This window comes from Camelus ferus, chromosome 33 (genome assembly GCF_009834535.1).
Source record: "Camelus ferus isolate YT-003-E chromosome 33, BCGSAC_Cfer_1.0, whole genome shotgun sequence".
NCBI lineage: Eukaryota > Metazoa > Chordata > Mammalia > Artiodactyla > Camelidae > Camelus > Camelus ferus.
This window is the reverse complement of record NC_045728.1, coordinates 13,859,641-13,880,120: the sequence shown is the minus strand read 5'-3', so window position 1 is coordinate 13,880,120 and position 20,480 is coordinate 13,859,641. Positions and strand designations below refer to the sequence as shown.

Genomic DNA, 20,480 nt, shown 5'->3' with positions numbered 1-20,480 from the left:
TCTTCGATGCTCTCCTCCGTGGGGAGGCATGAGATTTTAGGACAAATGACTGGACAGGTGACTTTCAAAGTCATCACACCTTTTGAGCTTAGTGATCCAAAGATCCATGATCTCTGGCCTGAGGAGGATTAACCGGGTCCCTGGCTTGGGTCAAGGAAAGAGATGTTAGAAATGACAGTTGTGTTCAGTGGGGGCCGATGCTGGCATTCGATAACTAAGGAAGACCACCCACCTACAAGCTCGAAGAACCACAAGCTGAAATAGGCCCAGACACTCTGGGCCAAAGCGGCTAAGAAACGCAGCCCCAGCTTTCATCGAGTGAAGAAGCAGGCCCCCACTGCATCTGAAATGTTGCCACACTGAACAGCTGGGGGCAACCTAGGACTCTCTGAAACCTACCGAAGAGAAGGGAGGAGGACCTGGATTTGAGTCAGCACACCTGATTCAGATCTCCTGGGTCTCTCCGTCACCAGCTGTGTGACATGGGAAAAACTGCTTGACCTCTCTGAACCTGTTTCCTCATCTATCAAAGAGGCATGACCAGACCTACCTTATTTGTTTTTCATTCGAAATTCAGGAATGACCGAAATAAATCAGAGTGCAGGTGATTACATATGTGGGGCACTGCCTTCACTCTGAGCCCCCTTGTCTGGTGTTGACGCAAGCTATGCACTTGAAATGACGAGATGGGGGTGGCTTGAAGAGAAGAGGAGGGGTATGAAGGGAGGTAGAGGAGTCAAGCTAGGGTTCCAGGGGCACAGGACATGGGTGAGAGATTCCCCAACCCTTGGATGCCGGTAGCAGAAACTTACCTGGGAGCTGGTCTGGGGTGGGACATCCTGGTGATGGAGTCTGGACTGAGATGGTGTGAGGGGTGACTGCCTGGGCTGTCTCTGTCCGCAGAAGTCGCAGAGGTTGTTGAGAGTTAGTGCCATGCCAGGCAGTCCCAGGAGCCTAGCGTCAGAGCCGAATTCGGGAAGGAAAGCTGGAGTTTCCACAGCCTCTCTGCAGGGTTCCTCGTCTGTGAATCTGAAATAACACCTACTTTGCCTGGTGGGCGTTAAATGTCAAAGCGCTCTTCAAACCACAGAGGTCTGAAGACATGTGTATGTCCTGTATCACCCTTCCCCGTTCAAGCAGCTAAAAGATAGTGTTGTCTTTACAAACTTGCAGCTCCTCTCGCCAGTTCTGGGTCCTTGGGGCCTGCCCATCTGCCCAAGACACTTCGCTGTTCACCAGCCTCGGCCGCCCAGCCCGCCTGTAAAAGCTAAGAATACGTCATAAAACTGCTGTAAGGTTTTATGAGCCCTCTTTCCTTCCCGGGGACCAGTCCCGGTGCTGTGAATCATACCCGTGTCTGGATGTGGGGCTCCGAGTGCGGGGCCAGGAGGAGGCAAGCAGAGGGGTTGGGGACAGGTGGTTTCGTGGGGGTGTTTGGAGCAGCAGGATTGGGCCAACTCGGAAGGACTCCAGCTCTGGGTGATCTTGGCTGCCACCGGGACTGGGCCATTTAGTCTGGCCCCAAGAGAGAGGAAGGTGAAGAAAAAGTGGGGACAAAAGATGTCATGGTGCAATACACAAGTGTGGAGTCTAACAGACCTCGGTTCATGTCTCACCTCCGCCATTTTCTATCTGTGTGACCAAGCAGGTCGCTTAACCTCTCTGAGTACTAATTTATCATCCATAAAATCAGGATAAGAGTACAAAACTTACAGGGTTGTTCAAATGAGATAAATGGAACAAAGTGATTGATGTGTGTCAAGTATTATGATTATTTTTCGCCTAGTGTTTAGTAAGTAAATGTCCAATAAATATTTTCTGAATGGGTAAATGAATGAATGAATAAATACATGCATGGAATGAACTAGTTGTAGGAGAGGGAAAAGAAGAAGGAAAAAAAATTCTATCTCAAATGTCACCTCCTCCACGACAGCTTCTCTTACGCTTTCCGACTCCCGTTTTTCTCACCCACAATTTGAAGATTTGAGATTTGTTCATCTTCAAGCTCTCTCCCAGTTCTCATATTTGAAGATTCTTGATTAATTTCTTATTTCATTTCTTTACTCATGATTTACTGAACATTTAGTATGTGCTAAGTAGTGTTCTACCTCCTGTGAACAAGACACACAAAGCCCTTGCCCTCTTGACACTCGCTTTCTAGTGATTTCTAGAGGCGAGACATACACAAAACATGACGAGTGAATATGTTACATAATACGCTAGAAGTCGTTAAGTGTTGTGGAGAACTGGAAAGTAGAGTGGGGATGCTGAATGCTGGGAGCAAGGTATATCAATTAGGGAGGTCAGGGGAGGTCTCTGTCTACATGTGCCCTTGAGGCAAAGACTTATAAGAGGTGATGGAGTGAGTCCTGCTGCCATCTGGGAAAGTCCAGTTAGAGGCAACAGCCAGTGCAAAGGCCCTGAGGCTGGAGACTGTCTGGCACAGCAGAACAGTTAAGGAGGAGTCAACCCCGTTCTCGCTATAAAATAGAAGCTGCAAGATGCAGTCCCCTTGGTTGACAAGGAGATGACTCCAGCTGCCCAGCTGTGGTTCACCATCCCTCTTTCCAACCTGTGTCCCCAGTCCCCTGTCTCCAGTCCAGGCCAAGTTCTCCTGCCTGAGAGTAAATTGTGTTGAAATTTCCTTCCTTCCTTCCTTCCTTCTTTCCTTTGTTCCTTTCCCTCTCTCTCTCCCTCCCTCCCTCAATCCCTCCCTCCCTCGCTTTCTCCCTCTTCCTTCCTTCCTTTCTCTCTCTTTCTTTCCTCCCTCCCTTCCTTTCTTTCTATTGAAGTTTAGCGGATTTACAATGTTGTGTTAATTTCTAGTGTACAGCATAGTGATTCAGTTATATATATACATATATATATATACACATACCTATATTCTTTTTCATCATGGGTTATTATAAGATATTGACTGCAATTTCCTGTGCTGTACAGTAGGGCCTTGTTGCTTATTTATTTTATATACAGTACTGTGTATCTGCTAATCCCAAATTCCTAATTTATTCCCCCTCCCTTTTCCCCTTTGGTAATCATAAGTTCATTTTCTATGTCTGTGAGTCTGTTTCTGTTTTATAAATAAGTTCATTTGTGTTATGTTTTTAGATTCCAGATATAAGTGATATCATATGATATTTGTCTTTCTCTAACTTACTTCACTTAGTATGGTTATCTCTTGGCCCATCTATGTTGCTGCAAATGGCATTATTTCATTCTTTTTATGGCTGAGTAGTATTCCAGTGTGTGTGTGTGTGTGTGTGTGTGTGTGTGTGTGTGTGTGTGTGTGTGTATACCACATCTTTAAGATCCAATCATCTGTCGATGAACATTTAGTTTGCTTCCATGTCTTGGCTCTTATAAACAGTGCTGCTATGAACATTGGGGTACATGTATCTTTTCTAATTATAATCCCAGGAGTGGGATTTCTGGATCATAGCGTAACTCTATTTTTAGTTTTTAAAAGACTCTCCATACTGTTTGAAGAAAATTCTTTTTAGGGAATATTTACATGTTATCAATCCCTCCACTGCGTAGAAATGAAACGCCAGAGCTTTGGCCGGGCAGGAAGGACTGAGGAGCAGCTGCTAACCCTGCATCTTCACCTGGAAGAAAGCAGCGGGAGAGGAAGGCGGCCAGGGCTGGGCGAAAGCAGGGAAGGTGAGCTGCTGTGACTAGGCTAAGTGCTGCTCTGGCTCCTGCTCAGCTCTGCCTTGTGGTGGGAGGAGCACCGGACGGGGAGTCAGGACGCCTGGTTCCTGCTGGGACCTTGCCACCAGCCGGGAAATCTGGCTCAAGCATTTCAATCTCAACCTCTGTTTCCTCTTCTGTATAACTTGAGGGCATTGAACTTGGAGATATCTGATATTCTCCAAGTCTAGCGGCCATGTGTCTGTCTTTCCCACAAGACGCTAGACTCCTAGCAGGGCAAGTCTGATTCATCTTTAATGCTTAGCATCTATTTCACAGGGACTGTGTTTGCTGAATCCCTGGAGGGCTTCGTCTTAGGGGAAGAGACGTCTCTACAGTGGGAGTCCTTTGTCAAGCAGGCCTTTCTTGGGAGGAGGCCCTAAACTTGGGCCGTTTGCCTGCTTCACTGCCCATGGGCCTCTTCAGCCACAGACCCTCTATCAAGGGGGAGCTGATGGGAAAAACCAGTTTGTTTACTTTTCATTAATTTCTCCCAAGTGAGCTGTGTGTAGGGGGAGAGGATGCTGGGAGCTGGTTAGAGGGGCGGACAGGCCCCGGGTCAGCCTATTCCTCCGAGAAGCCCTCTTAGGCCCATTCACTTCCTCACTGTCCTCACTCCTCCTGAGTTCAAAGCCCTGCCCAGGCAGATGCCTCCCAGCCCCCAGCCCTGGGATCTCCAGCCTTGTTCTGGTCTCACTCGAAGGCCCGCTGGCCTAATGAAGTGAACTTGCATGCGTCCCCACGCTCCTCCAGAGGGAGGCCCTGCTAGCAGCAGGCATGGCCCTGTAATTCCCCTGCCATTGATCTGTGGATGGTAATTCAGAAGCAGCCATGGCTGCTCTGCAGGGGAGCGAGTGGTGGAAGGTGGTGATTATAGAGGAGTGGCTTTGACTGCCAAGGAGTTTCCGGGGAGTTGCGGTGGCCCTCACATCTGCATGGCACTGGCAAGATTCTTGGGGCTGGATCCTCTATACCTCCTGCTCCCCTGTATGTGGCAGCAGAGAGGATGGGGAACAGGGTTGGTAAGATGGGAGGGGGAGAACAGGAAGTGGACTCTTCCATCAGGACCTGCCCGTGCCTTTTCCCATTAAGGAGCTGAGGCATTGCTGGTGACCGAAAGTGACATTTCAGGCTAGTATGCCAAGTGAAGTCCCTTCCCGTGGGAAAATAGTTCCAGATGACTGGGCCACATCCACACAGAGTGCCCGGACCACTGACCTAAAAAAATAATGAAAAGAAGGTAATGAAACCTAACTTCAGTACCTTGTTCACACGACCTCGGTCCCCTGCAGAGAAATCCCTCAAGTCTTGACTTGTCTCCCCAAGGCAGGCTCTGAGATCCAGGGCAAAGATGCTGGGCCTGGGGCCTGTTCCAATGACAACTCGTGAGACCTCCGGGGAGTTCTTCACATTGTCTGAGTCTCTGGTAGCTCGTTCAAAAATGGGGATTCCGATGGAACATGGTAGGTGAGAGAATTATGTGAGAAAGCAGGTGGGAAAATGCTTTATAAACCATAAAGCACTAACAAAAGTTAGCCAACAAAAATGTACTCAGTATCTTGTAATAATCTTTAATAAAAAGGAATATGAAAATGAATATATGTATGTATATGCATGACTGGGACATGATGCTGTACACCAGAAACTGACACACTGTAACTGACTATACTTCAATTTAAAAAAAAATGTGCTCATTTTTAGCAGCTACCTATATGCAGCATTGCAAAGCGAGACTTGTCACATGACAAGGTTTTTCTACCTGGGTTGCAGAATCCATCTCTAAAAGGCCATGAGGGTTTAAGGGTTTCAACAGCTTCCCCTAATCCCCATCCAACACCAGCCCATATTCACCACCCCCACACCTTGCTGCTGACTTCCAAGACCTTGGACAAGTGACCTGACCTCCACGGGTCTCATCACTTGAGCCGTGTTAGCTCTGACATATACCCTCCTCCTTTATTCCATCTCTTCTGCAGTCCTGTCCTAAACTTTGCCTTCTCCTCTCAGGGGAGCGACACTGGCCTCCCTGAATCTTCCCTTGGTTATGCTTACCCACAGGCACCCTCCTTTCCTCATATTCTTTGGTCTTTCCGGGTTTTGGCAAAAGAAATCTGTGTTCTTCCACAAGAGAGGTCCCTGAGAATTCTTTAAGTGGCTGGGAGGGGAACAGGATCTCATGTATTTTTGGTACCAGAGATAATCAGATAATCAGATAATTGTGCAATTAGCAGTAATTTTATCGCTCCTGTAATTTCCTTTTAACAAGAGCCCCCTTAAAAAAATGGAGTTATTTTTTTCCCCTTGTTGTTGTTTTGTCTGGAGCGTCTGTCATCAGGAATTTGGTCCGACTCCCACGCACTCGGCGATGCAGCGAGGGGGAGGGGCAAGATGCGGGAGGCAGAACTCCTGGGGGAGAGGATGTGCCTGGCGGGCCTCTCTCCCCGGCTTCCAGCCGAGCACAGGCTGCGGGAGGGGACCGCGGGAGGAGGCCACTCGGGTCTCCAGAGACTGACTCCCGCTGACTGGCCACTCCGCGCCGGCGCCCCCCCCCCCCATGCCCCGGGGCCGCCGCCGGGAGGGACTCTTGGGAAAGACCCCAGAGGCCGGGAGGGTGCAGCCGAGCTCACGCGGGCTTGGTGAGTGGAGGGAGGCCTTCCTGTTCCACGTCGCGGCCGGGTGCAGGAGCCAGCATTCCGGGTCCATCGGGCCCAGGACAGGGTTGGGCACCTCACTCACCCCCTAACGTGTCCCCAGCCCCACCACGGAGGCTGAAGCACAGAGGTGGCAAACACCCCCAAGGCCTTGTGCCAGGTATTTACCAAGGAAATTCCCAGCGATTTCCTCTCCCCTCCCCGGGCAGCGCCTGCTGCGTGTTCCCTGATGCGGGCCCCGGCTGTGCAATCAGCGGCCCGGAGACCTGCGGGGACCCGTAATTGCTCCGGAGTTGCCCGGGACTTTGCAAGGTAAGCACGCGCCGCGCTGCTCCCGGCCCGGTGCGCTCGGAGTGCCTGCCGGCCGCCCTCCCTCCCGCGGCGGATGCGGGGACCGGAGGCTGCGGGGGCTGCGCTGAGCCAGGTGGGCGAGCTCCGATGCCGCGATGCCCAGCCGGCCGCCTGGCGCTAATGGGGCCGGGGTACGGGAAACGGGAGGGGACAGGAGCGACTTGTGGGCGGAGAGGGGCCACCTGGCCATGTCCCCGGGGAAGAAGGCCTTGGGGGACATGGGCTCCTCCGGGGACACTGGCTCCTCCTGTCCCTTCCCTCTGGTGGAGAGGCGCCTCATTGATGAGCCTTGTCATCATCCTTCAAGTGTAATTTTTTTTTAAATTGCAAAAATCTTACAGAGCTATTAACCTCAAAAGAGTTTTAACATATGGCAGACCGAGTCTCCCTCTTACCCTAATTATAAGGCTTGCAGTAATGGGGATGTCTTTTAAGTTACAGCTGCTGCGCTTTCGGCTTTCGCTAACATTACATCCTATTAAAGAGCTACATTAAATGCATGCAAATTGCCGGAGCGACCGCGTGCTCCCGACCAATGAGGGGGACGGATTGCAGCCGAGGTGGCGATATCGAGGGTCAGACTCACCCTGCTGCGAGCACCATATGATCTATCAATCAAACTCCTCTCATTAATTAACTAATTCATTAAATATCTTTATATATGAAGGCCCGGCCAGGCGGAACATTGTGTTGACAGGGACGTCCCGTCAGCACTTAGCCGGGCGCGCTCCCCTCCCCTCCCTTACAAATCACCCGGTGACTAAGAGAGGTCAAATTCCCAGTGTCTGCAGGGACAGAAACAACCACTGGGGTGGGGGGACACCCTTGAGGGCACCCTCCTTGGGCGTCCCTGAACATGACTCCCCTCTGTGCGGCCTCTTCCTCCTGAGCCCTCTCTGCACTCACCCTGGAGAGTTGTAATGAGCTGTGTATATGGGTCTCCCTGACATCCCTAAAGGCCTGGGGCTGATAGTGCTCATCTTGGGACCCCCCTCCCCCACCAGTGGGCGCAGTGCGTGGCAGATACCCTAAATGTTGGTGGAATGAATGCTGCACTTGGAGTACTTTCCTCTCTCCAGAACCCCCAGCACTAAAGAGACCTTCTTTGCAAGCTCTTCTGGGCAGTGTGAGCAGACAGCGTCCCTGGAGAGGGATGCAGGAGTGATGGCTTAGTGGTGATGCCGGAGGAGGGACAGGGATGGTGGGGAGAAAGGAACTTTTGAAGTTCAGAGCTGGGCATCCAATAGCCACAGCCTCAGACACAAGCAAACTCTTGCAAGAAGAATGAAGCTGTGTTATTCTGTCAACAGTTGACAGACCTTGTACAAGGGATGGTGGGCTTGCTTGGTTGTTTATATACGTACATATGTATGTTTGTTGAACGACCATCATACAATCATTCCTTTCCTATATTATCTCAGGTAATGTTGACATCAACTTTGCCAGGTGGTTATTTTTACTTCCAGGCTAGGGGAGGAGAAACAGAGACTCGGAATAAGTAACTTATCCAAGGTCAAGTGGCAGAGCCGGAATTCAGATTCGGGCTTGCTGGATCCAAGACCAGTGCCTACTGCTATGTCATCGGCATGTACAAAATAACGCTCGGGGGGTCAGTGGATGTGCTGTTCTCCTCCGCTGCCTGCTGTTCCCCTCTGTTCACACAGTTGTCTTTCTGTCCTTGTTTTGCAACAGCTGCCTTCTCTGCTGGGCTGGTAGGTCTTTGCTCTCTGTTACTCGAGAGGGAGGTCACAGCACACCCCGTGCTCGAGGCTGCTGGCTCTTGACTGCGCTCAGAATGGCTTGGAGTCATTTTCCCTATAGAGCACCTCGGGGGACAGAACCAGCTGCCTTAGAGTGGGGTGCCTGGCAAAGACCTGCCCCCTGAGCAGCTGGGTACAAGGAATGGGGATGGGATGGGCACCTCCAAGCCAGCTCCTGGAGGACGCTCCTCTACCAAGCCCTGGCCCCTGTGAGAGAGAGGGCAGTCACTGGTGAGGGCTGCAAGTCAAAATAAAGACGCAATCTCCAGATGTTAGCCTTGGTTCCTGCTATTCAGCTCATGCAAGTCCCCAACCCACCCAGTCGAAGTCAGCTGTGTAGGCCAGCTTCCAAAGCCTGGGAATTCCTGGGAAAGCACATGCCCAGATCCCTCTCTACTCCCTCTCACCCCGCCTCTCTCCATCGTGCTCACTCTTGCCTTCTGAGACATGGGGCTAATGGACGTTGGCTGTTAGCACCCGTGATGTTGGGCGCCAACTTCAAGATGGGCCTCTCCAGCTCCCTCTGGCCCCCTTGGTTCCCAAGAATAGTTTTGGAATGGGGCGTGCTGTGTTAATGGGGGTTAATGGTAACCCCGGAATCAATTTTCCCTCCCAGAAGAAAATTCTCCGGGCTTAAGCTGCACAGCCTGTAATAGTGGAAATGGCTCTAGATTTGAAAAATTGGCACGTTGTAGTCCAACAAGGCAATTTTTGGATTGTTCCGCGCAGCTGTGCACCTCTGGACACAATGCTGCTTGCATCCTAAAGCGACGGGTTGGAGAGCAAGTTTCCAGCCCCAGACAGCTCTGATGCGGTTTTTTTCCTTCCCCGACCCCAGCTTGAATTTATCGTTTTGTCCCCCTGCCCCGAATCCTTAGAGCTGTGGCTTCTCCCTTAGGGACTGCCAGAGCTCCTGAGCAAGGAGACAGTACCTTGGCTTTCTGTAAAAACTCACTCCTGAGGGCAATGGGCCTGGGAAAGGGGGTTTCCTGAAGACCAGGGGTCTGTGCACAGGCTGAAAGAAGAGGCCAGGACAGCTCAGGACCACAGCTCCTGGACAGCGTTTCCCGGCCAGGGTCAAAGCTGGGCTTCTCTAGGACCTGGAAGAGGAGATGTCTGATTGTTGTGCAGGGTACTTGACTTTGATGAGCTGTGTTTCCTCTCTTATAAAATAAAAAACAAGGCTTCTTAGAATAAAAATACATGGTAGGTAGTTTACGTAATAGAACAGCAGAATGGGAGCATGCAAGGCCATGTGCCACTTACTTAGTGTCCCCTTTGTACCGATGGGGACATGGAGGTGGCCCCCAGTCACAAATCTGGTTGCTGGGGAAGAACTCGTCCTCACTCTACAGTGCTCCGGGCTTGGGATAATGGTCTAAGTGGCCAGGGAAAGGTCCCTGTTTTCAGCTTAGTGCCCCTTCCATGAGTCCTCTTCTCGGTGACTCAAGATTAGAACCATATAATGTGTTGAAATGGAACAAGGGATAAACCAGGGCTTGACTTACTTATGTGGTCTGCCTGCCTTGCTCCCTTCCAGCCCCATTTCCCACAGTCCATCCTGTGATCGCTACCATGTCCATGGGTCCTACCATCCCTTATTCCTCCAGCTACAGTCCAGGCTCCTTTCTCTGGCTTATCCTGTGATTCATGAGATGACTTGTGCTGATTGCTCCAGCCACAGGTCTCACCACCATCAGCTTTCCTCCCTGCACCACCCTATCGGACCTGGTTTCCTGGTCATACTGACCTCTTGACTTCATTTCCTTGAATGCATCTTTCCTTCCTTCGCCTTTACATTCCTCATTTTCCTTTGCACATTCAGCTTCACCCTCCTAGAAATCTCTGTCTTCCCAGACCAGTCCCCCTCCTCCCTGTCTCCCTTCTCCTGGCTACCAGCTCACCCTTCCGTCTCAGCTGAGACACCAGTTCCTCTTCCCCGAGCCCCACAATCTGGATCAGGTGCTCTTCCTGTGGACGCCTGAGCCCCCTTTACGTCCCCCGGGCTGTCACTTCCCAGTCTGTGATGTCATCACCCATAGACCAGTTTGAACCTTCCATTAGAATGTAAGCTTCAGGAGGGCAGCGTCACGTCCACTGTTTTATGCCCAGCACCCTGAAGACGGTCTGGCTCACCACAAGCACTCCAGAAGTAACTGAACGACTTTTATAAAAATGCTGCCATTACTGCAGCAGAGAACAACCGATATTTATTGAGTGCTTTCATGTGCCAGAAACGATGCTAAGTGCCCTATGTGCATCACTGGATTCGTTTTAGTTCTTGCGTGAATTGAATGAGGCGAGAAACAAGGGAGTCTAATCCTGGCTCTGCCTGCAGCTGACTCTGTGACTTTCAGCTACTCCCAGGGTCTCATCTTCAGAATGAAGGAGAGGGAAGGGGGCAGACCGACTTAATCTCTCGGTTCTTTTTCCTAGGCAAAAATGGACTTGAGAGTCAGTCCATGCGGGCCCAGGGGGAATCAACCCTCAGGATTCAGAGAACCAGCAGACACAGAGGGTCAACTTTCTAGTCCGGGAGCAGGAGGAGAGGGATGTGGCCGTCAGGCTGGGAAGGGCGGCGGGTTGCGCTCCCACGCTGGGCTGGAGCTTCCACATAGAGAAGCCCGCTGCTGGCTGAGTCATTAGCGCTGGTCTCCTCGCCGTCACCTCGGCCATTGTCTGATTTAAGTGTAATAGCTTGTTTGGTGGATTTGGCCTTCTATAGAAATCCCCCCAAGAGTGAAGTGCCGCATTCAGCCGGGAGAGCGCAGGCCTTTGTGTGCTGGTGGCCCAGCCTCGGCTGAGCGTGTTTGGAGTTGGTTATCAAAGGGGAGGATAAATTAGAGCACGGGGCTGAGAAGAGAGGAAGAGGGGGCCCTTTCATCAGCAGGGCTGAGCACTCAGGCAGCTGCCTCGGGGCCGCGAAGCCCCAAGCCGGCCCTTTTGCCTTTTGGCAACGCTGGCGCTGCAGACCGGCCTGGCTGTACCCTGGTAGAGCCCAAGTTCTGCAGGAGGAGGGGTGGCAAGTGATGCTGATAACGAATGGCCTCCAGGCCTTGGAGGAGGCGTACTGGGGGGGCTGGTGGGCGGAGCCCGCCCCTCCTTGCCCCACCTCTCTCTTTCAGTCCAGTTTAGAAAGGACGCAAGCTTTAGCCCTCCTCCACCCCTTCCTGGAGTTACTGAAATCATGCTTCAGTAACGCTGAAGGCGCCAGGGGCCTCTTTACCCTTGGGGAGGTGGTTCAGGCTCCCCGCCCCCATCTGCCTCCCTCCAGCTGCCAACGCGCACTTACCAGCTGGCTGTCAGGACAGCTTTATGGCGTGCACTGGTCAGCCAGCGATGTGGAGCTCCCGGAACGAGAGATCCTGGGCACTCAACCCTCTCAACGGACTTGGCTTCTGCTGTCTGGATTCGGAGGCCAAGCTGGACACGGCTGTCAGCTGAGCCACAGACGGGGCTGCCGACGTAGTAAATTGCACCGAGTGCCCAGTTTTTTCTGCAGGAGCGCTTCCCTCTGTTTTTCAGTGGTTCTTCCTCCACCCTGTCCCCAACAGCATCCCTGGGCCCCTCACTGATGGCTTTTTGCAACGTGGGATCTTGGTCCACAAGCCCACTCCTTAAGGAACCAGAGAACTTTCATTTGCCCGCTAGCACCTAACTCTTGACAACAGTATCTTAGGTGCCTGTCATTTTCCAGCTGGGAGGGACCCAAGACACCAAGCTGCGGACCTATTATTAAAACCTATTTGGAGTTGCAGATATTTTAAAGAATTGTCCAAATGTGATGCCCCCTCACTCCCGAAGAACGCACATACAAAAGTTCAGCTGCCATAAACAGCAGGGTCCTACTGTATAGCACAGGGAACTATATTCAATAACTTGTCATAACCGCTAATGAAAAAGAGTATGTATATATATGTAACTGAATCATTATGTTGTACACCAGAAACTTAACACAACATTGTTATTCAACTATACTTCAATTAGAAAAAAAGTTTAGCTGCCATTTCAGGGGGTTTACACCCTCCAAGTCTATGTACACATCCCCTCCTGGCTGCACATTTGAATCACCTGGGGGCTTCTACAAAATTCCTGGGTCCAGACGTTACACACAGAGACTCTGATCTAAATGGTCCAGGGTAGGATCTGGGCATCAGAATTTTTTATAAAACTCTCTAGGGGGTTCTAACACAGCCAAGACTGAGAGTCATTGCCCTAGGGACTGTCAGATTGTCCTCACACCCTCTGATTAAGAACCTCAGCCTTGGACATTCAGTGCCTGTATGGAGAGGCGTGTAGGAACGCACCTGCTGGGGCGGTAGTAGGGAACGGGGCAGACGCCATGCACGGATTTATCGTTTTGCCCACTGCGTTTAAAATCCTTTCCTTCTTTCCTCACCCCTTGAGGGGTGCTTCCTTGGTGTAACACTTAAAATAATTTTAGCACATCGCATGGGAAGGGAGCCCGGTTGCCTTGATGTGCTTCTGTCATTTCAAGGAGCTCAATAAAAATTTAGTTTCAGTCTTCATTCAATGCAACTTCCGCAGAGAGGTCTTATGTTGCAAACCCGAGTTCTCTTTTCATCTGGTCACCCCTGGGGAATTTGTGTATTTGAAATTCAAACAATATTTGGGCAAAAAGCATTTCTCATTATATGCGGTGGAGAAGGCCAGTGAGAGGAAAGCATTGGGAAATGATTGAGTGACATTTCTATTTGCTGGTTTGACTTTTCCACCAGGGGCCGCCGTGCTTTGGGGCTGCCAGAGAAACTCAGCTTCCTGGTCTGGACTGGAAATGCCAGGCCCCTGGAAAAAATAATTTGGAGGAGAAAAATATGAGTGGGCTAGAAACGGATTTGAAGAGTCAATGTGACCTCATGCTGATGTCGTTGGTAAGATACAGAATTCTGTGTTTCACATAAGTTCTCCCTAGGAAAGAGATTGTTCTACACTCAAGGTTGAAGGGAACTCGGAGACCATCTGCCGCTACCTTTTTTTGGTAGGCAGATCCCCTCTCTAATGTTTACACTGACACTGGTCAAGCATTTAAATGGATTCACACCTTGATTCGCTCCTTTGTGGACCCTCAACAATGTCGCATGCTTGGCAAGGTGTGTAGGGGAATTTAGAGACTGATTGATGGGTAATACCTTCCCTTAAGTAACTTATAGTATCCTGAGGACCAGAACAGCTAAAAAGCCAGGGAGACAAGATAAATGCTGGGAGGGCAGGGAGCTGGGCGAGGGGATGGGTGTTGGAGGAGGGGCAGGTGGGAAGAATGTTAACCTTGACTGAGAGTCCATTAGAAGCCAGACCCTTTTCCCAACTTACTTCTTTGCATCATTACAACAACTCTTGAAAATCAGCACTGTTATCATCCTCACCCCCTCTTTACAGACAAGGAAACTGATGCTCAGAGAGGTGAATTTGCTCTCCCAAGGTGACAGAGCCATGAAGGAGAATAAATATTTTAACCCCATATATCCCAGGCCAATCCTTTTGCCGTTGTAACGGTCTGCTTTCCCAAGAGGAGTTCAAAAAAGGGCAAAGGCTGACTTTTGGCTGGGCTGGGGGGCGAGAAGGAAGGGATTTGGGTAGGCAGAAATTGGTGACAGAAGGTACACTGAGGACAAAATTTCCCCAGCTCAACAATGGGGAAGAAAAAGTAACAGCTTGGGCTGGAATGTGAGGGTTGAGAACGAGAGTAGGACGGTAGGTTAGGACAGGATTTTGAAGGCGCAGAAGCTGAGAAGGTAGATTTGGGGTCGTAAAGATACGAGAGGACCTGAAAAGTTTTTGAGGCGAGAAGGAGTCTAATGTGATCACTGTTACCGTTTATTTTATTTTTTAATTTTTAATTTTTAATTTTTTTGCAGGGGGGAGGTAATTAGGTTTATTTATTTATTTACTTTTTTCAGTGGAGGTGCTGGGGACTGAACCCAGGACCCCGTGCATGCTAAGCGTGCGCTCCACCACTGAGCTGTCCCCTCCCTCTGCTACTCTTGATTTAGGAGTTAGAGAAGAGAGTTTTGAACCCTGGCTACGTTTCCTAGCTACGCAATTTGGGGCAGATTATTTAAGCTTTCTGTGCCTCAGTTCCTTCATCTGTAAAATGGGAGCGCTGAATAGTACTTCTGTCCCGGAGTTGCGGTAAGGACCACATGAGTCATGTCCTTGGAGGGCTTAGAATAAGGCCGGGCACATAAGTTCTTCGTAAATGCTGGCTGTAACTGTTACCCTTTGGGAATGTAACTCTGATGATGGTGTATGTAGCAGGGATGGAGGGGGGAGAGAGGGAAGGCTTGGATGTTAGCTAGGAGGATGTTGTAACAGCTGGGCAAGAGGGTCTAAGGGTTTCCCCTTGACTGGTACCCAGGGAATGTAGCCAAACACGGGGAGGCGGAGTCAGCGTTACTATGCTTCTGATTGGCGGTGGGGCCTCACTCAGGAGTCCCCGGAGATGACTCTTAGCTGGGAGAAAATCTTCAGTCCTGGACCTCAGGGCACTGGGAGAAGCTGCAGGTGAGGAGGGGAAGACGACTAGAGTGAGAAGCAACCCCAGAGCCAAAAGAGACCTGGGGGGAGGGGGAAGTCTAGCCCTGCCCCTGGCTGGTTTCTACGTGGCATTTCTGAGTCCTTGTCCCCCAGCCCTGGGTCCTGGGAAGCTCCGTCCTTATGCTCCCTCCGAGCCCTTCCTGAGCCCCCCACTTGCCCTTGGTAGCTGCTTCCCCAAATGGTCAGGGCCTGGGGGTCCTGGGCCCCTGTCAAAGCAGGCCATGTTTCCTGCTGCTGCCTTGGGGAGACTGGGCGTGAGGGATGGGTGGACCTCATGCCCAGGCTGCTCTGACCTGGAGGGAGAGGGAAGGATTTGGGGGATGGTGGTAGGTAGCAGCAGTTCCCCTTGGGAGGGGAAAACTGATGAGTGACCAGCTCTGGGGCTTTCGGAGGTTCCCTGCTGCCACAAGAATCCCTTGATGAGGATCCAGTGCCTTTCTCTATTGCCCACGCCTGTCTTGATAGTGGCATCGTGAGGGGTGTGGGTACCAGCTCACCTCCTGGAAGGGCTGCTGAGGGAGGCTGGAGGGCCTCTGGTAGGTAGAGGGGTTCAGCCTGGACCCCCCACCTCCCAGCCCTCCATCCTCCATTCAATCCCATCCTGCCTCTGGGCATCAGGGATTCAGACAAAAGGAGGCTTGCACAGGAAGGGGGGAGTCCTATAACAAAATTACCAGCCTGCTGTCAACCAGGCGCTCCGCCTCGCAGGAACAGACTCCAGACAGGTTGCAGCGTGTCAGGCCTGGGCCTGCCCGGGCTTGGCAGGGGGTCCTGTGGGCAGACAGAGTCAATTACCCAGAAAGGTTCCACTTAACTTCCCCTGCTGTTTGCAGACCCTGCCCCGGCCTCTGCAGCCTTGCTGGCCTCGGCCAAAGCACCATCAGCCTGTGCTGGAGCCAGCTGCCTGCCAGCTCTGTCCTAGAACATGTCCCATGCCACCGGCTCCAGGAGTCCAGCCTCCTGGCCGCACTGGCTCTTGGCCAGTGGATTTTCACTTCTCCCCCTGCAGACCTCGCAAGGTCCTCAGGTGGGAGGGACACCAAGGGGCTGCCTCCTCTTGTGTCCCTCTTGTGAGGCAGAAGCATCCCCCATGTCCTCATCCACCTCAGTCACCTGTCCTAGTCCAGAGGGTAGTGACAGTCTGGGCTCTGGAGTCAGACAGACATGGGTTGGACGCTGGGATCAGCCACGCACTGCTGTGTGACCTGGCACGTTGATGTAACCTCTTTAAAACTACAGTTCCACCGTCTGTGAGATGAAAATAATAATAAAATATATCTCATAGGATTACCATGAGAATCAGAGAGATAGTGGGCGTGAAGTACTGTAAGTGCCGGCCCAGGATGACTGCTCCCCAACATTCTTCCCTTCCTCACCCATGACCCCCCTCCGCTCCCCCGTCCTCCCCTGCTCCCCGCCCCAACCCCCGCCCTCCTCTTCCTCCTACTTATTCATTTAAGATCGTCAGTCATCAGGAAGTTGGTGTTTTGGTTCCTCCTTTTTGCTATAGAAACCTGAAGGGGGAGAAAACCTAGCTTCTAGTCCAGCCTTAATTGTCAGTTCTCTGCATATAGAACTGAGCCTACACCACCACAAATACTAACCTCCAACTGGTTAATGCTCATTGAGCAAGGTCAAGGACTTTTGGGTTATTTTAGTTCCTAAGCGTCACGGGTTTTCCACCTGCTTAGCCACTGAAGTTTTGTCTTTCACAGACATTTCCTTCCTGTGCACCCCCTCCACCTGCACTAGTCATCTTCCACATCATTGCCGTTGGTCAGAAACATTCAAAAGATGCAGTTTAGAGCTTTTGCAGCTATAATGCTGTCATGGGATTTCAGCTTTCAACATGCACCCTAAGATGAAAGGCAGGACCCTGTCGTTTGGTCATCAAGTCATTCAACAAACACTCACTGAGAGCTTATTATGTGCCTGGGAGCTCAGACACCTCAACCCTTCAAGAAGTGAGCAGCCCACTGGGGAGGTATATAAGTAAACAGATGATTAGAATCGAGCATGCTATATGCTACAACAGGAGTGGGGTAATGTGACTGAAGAAGAGGGCTTGGAGAGGCTTCTGGGACTAGATAGAAGCTACATTCTACAGCTCGAGTACAGCTGGGCTGGAAACATGGACAGCTGCACTGTCCCTCCAGCTCTGAGGAGGAGCATGGTACCTGAAGATGGAAGTATCTTGCTTCTCACTGGGCTCCAGTCCAGCCACCAGCCATCTTTCTCCATTTGGACTTCTGTTGCAATCTGCTCACAAGGTCTCCTCTCCGAGGGGCCACGCATGGCTGCAGCCTCTCAGGCATGGGGCAGTCTCCCCCATTCATCTCCTCTGCCAAGCAGGTGGGTGGGTGAGGTGGGCCTGACAGATTCTGTGAGCAGTGACTGCACCCTAGCACTGCCCTAATTGTGCTAGACAGAGCTGTTTAAATACCACCAGCCAGAATATTACTCAAATTAAAAATGAGGCCTTAAATGTCATTATTTGTGTCATTATTAATAGCCCCTAATTGTGTTCTCTAATCATCATGAAATTATGTTAGTATTAATATTCACGTCAAAGCTGCCTAGGGAACTTGGAAGATTTAAAAAAAAAATTATACCATATGTCAGTTCCCACGAATGTGAAGCAAGTGCTGGTCTTAGTGCCATAGTTCCGGCTGGAGATGGGACGGTGGTCTCTGTGGCTGGGGACCGGGATAGCCCCCGATTGCCAAGGTCCTCTGAATTCCCGCCCCCTGAGTCACTGACTCTTGGACCCCATCATTTCACAAGACCCTTGGAAGCATGAGTGGGACCTGTTCTCACCAAAGGCTCCACGAGTCTCCTTCTAGCTGCTCTCATTTGGTGAGGAGATTGGAGTCTGCTCAGACTGGGATGTGTTTGGTGCCCTGGGACACGACACTTCTCCTCCCCCTGCAGCTTTGAGACCTGCCTGTGTCTAGACACCATAATATGAAACACGTGGCGAGCACGCCTGTCCTCACTCTCCATCTACTCAGAGACTCCGCCTCTGAGCATTTGGGATTCCGTCCCAACTGCCCTTCGTGGCTTGGGGAAGTCGTGACGTGATGCCAAAAAAAAAAAAAAAAAAAAAGTTTCAGTCTCCCAGAGAAATTTGTTGTATTCTGTAACATGGAAAGAACTTCTGGAAAATGTACTTAGAGATTCAGCTTTTAAAAACATATACACATAGTAGTTTGTATCTGCTAATCCCAAACTCCTAATGTATCCTCCCCCCCCCCCCGCCGCCTTTCCCTTTCGGTCATCGTAAGTTTGCCTTCTATGTTGGTAAGTCTCTTTCTGTTTTCTAAATAAGTCAGAACTGTACACAGTTGCTTGTGATAACCTAGAATGAAAGAGAAGTATGAAAAAGAATATACATCTGTTTAACTGAATCACTCTGCTGTACAACAGAAACTAACCCAACATTGTTAAGTCAACTATACTTCAATTTAAAATAAAAAGTACGTACAGAGTGACCATGAAATCTGGAAATGGGTGAATCTATGTCCTCAAGGCGATCCTGGTCCTGTAAGGAATAATATAGAATTAGCTGTGTTTCCGGTTTATGGATAACCCTGGACTTGGCCCCAGGCTAAGCTTGCCGGGACTTCTTTGGGGGAAACACTGACCCCCAGGATTAGGATGGGCTCCCTCTGGAAGCTTGTCTTTTCTCATCAGAGGCACCAGGAGGGAGCACCTCCGTCTCCTCTCAGCCCATGGGATTCGAGTTCTGCCTCCCCTGCAGGCTGACACCAGGTGTAAGAGGTGGGGCGGTGGCGGTGACAGGTGACGAGGCAGGCGCTGTTGCCAATTAGAGTTTCCCTCCCCGTGGGGATGTGGGGGGCGAGCGCCCTGGGACCCCCAGAGGCATCAGCCTCCTGCTGGTATCACTCACTGGCTCCTCTTCATCGTTTCTACAACATTCCTTTAGGCTGCCTGCTCGTCGCCTCAGTCATCCGCTAATGGGGTCCACGTGACCGCAATGTGTCAGACAAATCTGGGCCAACCGCTTCACTCTCTTCCCCGAGCCCTTGGAATTCTCTGGAACTGAGACTATTCAAATGCCTTTCTTGGTGAAACAGCAGGCTTCCAACCCCACCCCCCCCCCAAATATTATGACTTGAGTTAAATATAACCCAGAGCATGAACATACTGGCACAACACGGGCGGGGCGTGGAGAAGCCGGGGACTGAGCAGCTTGCAGACATGGTCACACTCTCTGTCACCCCCGGGGGTGGCAGGGCGTCCACAGGCCCCGTGGCCACTCAGGCAGGGAGCCCACATGCCCACACGGAGGCCTGGAGCTTTAGCCTGGGTGGGTCTTCAGTCTGCGGGTTTCTGCACGTGTTCTGTTTTTTTCTAATCCATGGGGTGTGACTTAAAGGGTCAGGGAGGATGTGTTTTAGCTGTGGTGTGGAAAGGGAGGCTTGCCTGCTTTTTCAGATGTGAAGGGAGAATGAGAGCAGGACGGGGACACTCAGGTGGCCTCAGCTGCGGCCGGCATGCTGATGTGGGTTTCCAAGCCAGAGGGCACACATGCCCGCTTTGGTCACTGGACTGCCTTTAAAGATAATCTAGCAAGAGAAGCCTTGATCTGTGGAGAGGAAGGTGGGCAGAGGCATGTTTGGGACCATGAGCCAGGTCCTCCGGTCCCTCTCCCGGTTCCCCTCATGCAGAAGTGTGTGATGAAAACTCAGTGGGTAATAGATAAGCAAAAGGGTTTCTGAAAGTCGGACTCTCTGAATTCCAAACCCAATGATTACAGTAATTGTTAGCCTAGGGCTGGATTTGAACCAGTGAACCCAGAATAGAAGAGTTGAATAGGCCTCCTCTCAGAGCCATTCTGCCACCGAGTTACCCGGCAACAGCCACGTGGCTGTGTCCATTTCTTCTCTGCTTGGGGCCAAACAGCAAACAGTCAGGCTAGTCCAGAAGAGCATCTATATGGACATCTTCTTGGTGTGACGAATACTTACACACGTAGGAGGATTTATAGCGTCTGTAACACGCTTCTACTTAAACTGCCACCTCTGATCCCCATATGATAAGTAGGGCAGGTGTAATTACCCCCCAGTGTCCAGATGAGAAAATTGAGCCTCACCACAGGTGTTGGCCCACAGCTATACAGCTTATAAATGACAGAGTGGAGTTGACCCCAAGTTTTCTGGTTGCCGGGGCTACATTTGGAATAGTCCCCTCCCATCGGGTACACTGGTCTGCACCCCTCCAACCCCGACTCAGACAGAGGTAGCTTGGGAATTCCGAGAAAAGCCAAGAGGCTGGCTAGATCATGAATTCTGTAAAGGTGGCAGCAACAATATTATTAAGCTCTCTGCCCTTCCCCAAAGCTTTTCTCTTCTTGAGTCATATCTCTGGTGTGCATGAGAGTGGTCCAGAGGGATGTGTGGGCAGGTGTGAAAGGAAGGTGGTGACAAAGAGTTTCCCCTTTCACGGTCTT

At 51.1% G+C, this 20,480-nt stretch overlaps 1 long non-coding RNA gene across 2 annotated transcripts; it reads right to left on the bottom strand.

Moving 5' to 3' along the window:
* Nucleotides 1-18,252: 18,252 nt before the first annotated feature.
* Nucleotides 18,253-19,338, bottom strand: LOC116661207. Of its 2 annotated transcripts, none has more exons than XR_004317025.1 (3): nucleotides 18,918-19,338; nucleotides 18,492-18,768; nucleotides 18,253-18,365 (listed from the first exon to the last, which is right to left on the bottom strand). It is a non-coding gene; the product is annotated as an uncharacterized LOC116661207 (long non-coding RNA). The 2 variants fall into 2 exon arrangements; XR_004317026.1 differs by having other exon boundaries at nucleotides 18,492-18,548; nucleotides 18,918-19,334.
* Nucleotides 19,339-20,480: the final 1,142 nt, after the last annotated feature.